At 38.4% G+C, this 2,565-nt stretch overlaps 1 long non-coding RNA gene across 1 annotated transcript; it reads left to right on the top strand.

Moving 5' to 3' along the window:
- Positions 1 to 127: 127 nt before the first annotated feature.
- LOC311429523 lies at positions 128 to 1,490 on the top strand. The gene is made up of 2 exons (XR_014688279.1): positions 128 to 673; positions 982 to 1,490. It is a non-coding gene; the product is annotated as an uncharacterized lncRNA (long non-coding RNA).
- Positions 1,491 to 2,565: the final 1,075 nt, after the last annotated feature.

Below are 2,565 nucleotides of genomic sequence, written 5' to 3'. Positions count from 1 at the left end.
GAGGGGGAATTACAGAAGATGCCATATTCCTCGGGAAACCCTACGATTCTTCCATGCTTTGTAGGTCCATTTAATGCACCACTAGATGTCAGCACTGCTTCGTGCAATATCAGAACTAAACCGACAGTAGGAAGGCCACTTGACTTCAGACAAGATATTAATAGGGATGAACATCATTTTGGCACATACTTGGCTATGGTTTGGTAATGTCTTCCCAAAATACCACGAACGATTAGATTGTATCTAACACATTATTATCTTTGATTGTGCCTTCTCTTTTCAAATCAATTACTTCAAATGATCTAGAAACTACAAAAACTAATGTTCTAAACAAAATGTGCTGTAATGGGAATACTTTTTTACAATACTGAAGGTAACAGAAATTCAGTCACATATTACAAGAGTCACAGCTTGTCAGCCATAACAGGTCACCACTCTGGGAGCTAACATCATCTCCATAACTGTTGTTTCCCTTCTGCACAGGAATTATCTAGGTAACCACACAGTATGGACTATGTGTAAATCACCTGACACTATAGTTCCTTGGCACCTGACCCTCTTTGCCTTGCTGCTAGTGATGAGTGGGATCCAAGCAGTGCTCTGCGGCATTCAGGTTGTGAACGGACTCTTTGGAACAATCTGTGGGGATTGCAAATGTTGCGGATGTTGTGGGGTAAGCAACCGATGTTTTTTGCTCATTATTTTGTGTGCTGATAACAGCTGTATATGCACTTGACTGGCTGACAGTTTGAAAAACTAAACAAGCCTTCATTCACTTCACGGTGCTTCACAGCACCGTGATCATGTTTTCTAAAGTACAGTTAAAATCTTACAGTGTTGTCAAGTGATGAAAATATGATCTCAGTCCTTATTTGTGGGGTTTATCTGACAGCTTCCTGTAGCCACTGGAAAATAATAAAATCCTTTGGACGTCACAAGAACATTACCCACTAAATAATCTCCATATTTTTGATCTTCCAGGGAGATGGAACTGTCTAAATAATATGAACAGTGCAGAGAACCTTCTCCTCTTGGGAAGCTCCCATCTGAAACTGCTCTGGAGAGCAGCCCTCAAGATGTGTTGCCTCTGGCTAAGAAGATCAGAATGAAGGTCACTTCGCTCCACTGATGTTACGAAGCCCTGACTTCCCTTCTAGCTAGCCTTCCTGAAACCTCTCTTCATGGAATAAAATAAGTGAAATTCAACTCTCACAATCATATTTATTTTTGTAAAACAGCTTCCATTTAATATTTTGCCTGAAAATACTCTTTTTATTTTTCTCTCCTGAATCAGATTTCTAACTTTGGTCACAAAACAGTGCTGGTACAAGTTCAGTTGTTACGCAATTTCATCTAATTTCTTTTGAGATTTATCAAACGGCAATGTCACAAACAAGTGTAACTGCTCATGATTATATGTTTATGTACATGGAAAAGCAAGGACTTCTCTCTTCCAGACTGCTATAATTAAAATGCTTTTTATAAAGAGACTCTGTTACAAAAAAGATTCATTAATCTCATGGTGAGGTCTCTTTTCTTGAGTGTGTCTCACTGATGCATGTATTTAGCAGCACAACTGTGCCTGTCAGCATATGGTCAAAGCAATAGGCTGAAGAATAGACTGCTGTGGATCTCTAGTTGGCAGCATTATGAACCTGCTTGGACACAACTGTACCCAGCTTCAGAAATTCATTGAGAAAGGCCAATGCATAGCCTTTTTCTTAGCATGACAGGGTAATGACTTCTCCCAGCATTTTATTTCTCTGACCCATGACCAATTTTCCTGCTGTCACCCTTGAAGGAGGAAATATAACAACACAGCATAACAGTAGAAGATGAAACTGAAAACTGAGAGTATAAGGAAATTTGTAGAGAGACTTTCCCAGAGTACTTCCACAGACTAGAATTCTTTGTATTCCATGAATATCCTGAGAAAAAGGTTCCATCTCTGTATTTAACTCTTCTTGACAAATTTCTTCTCCACAAAGCTGTCCAGTTGTTTCCTGAATCGCAATATCCCTTCTATACCTGAACTTCACGTTGTGGGAAGAATCTCCTTTGCTCTGACTCTGCTGTCTGCTTATTTCATTTACTGCCTCCTAGTTCTTGTCTGCAAGAAAGATTATACATTTTCCCCATGACACCTAATTTCACAGGTTCTCTCATATTTCTTCTTAGTTGTCTCTTTTTTACCCTGAGCAAAGTTGGTTTATTTATCCAATCATATAGAAGTTGTTTCACTTTTTTTTTCCCCCACTTTTTATTTTTTTCATCTTTCCCCATTATACTCTGAGATAGAAGGGACAGAGCAGCAGCATTTCTGGTAGTCACACTGCCCTAGCAAATTTATTCTGTTCTTTTTAGAACAAATTATTCTTTCAAAACTTAAAAAAACATTTCCCTGAGAAAACAAGAAGAAAATATGGGGACTGAAGAAGACACATTTTTTCCCTAAAATTTCCTCCTGCAATAATAATTCTGTGCCCTGTGCTCAGGAGAAAAAAAAAAAAAAGTTTTACATGCATTCTGTATCTATGCTAGAGATGTACAAAGAACTTCAAGGAT

This window comes from Aythya ferina (genome assembly GCF_964211825.1).
Source record: "Aythya ferina genome assembly, contig: HAP1_SCAFFOLD_1300, whole genome shotgun sequence".
Lineage (NCBI taxonomy): Eukaryota > Metazoa > Chordata > Aves > Anseriformes > Anatidae > Aythya > Aythya ferina.
The sequence above is the reverse complement of the archived record's forward strand: the minus strand, read 5'-3'. Positions and strand labels throughout refer to the sequence as shown.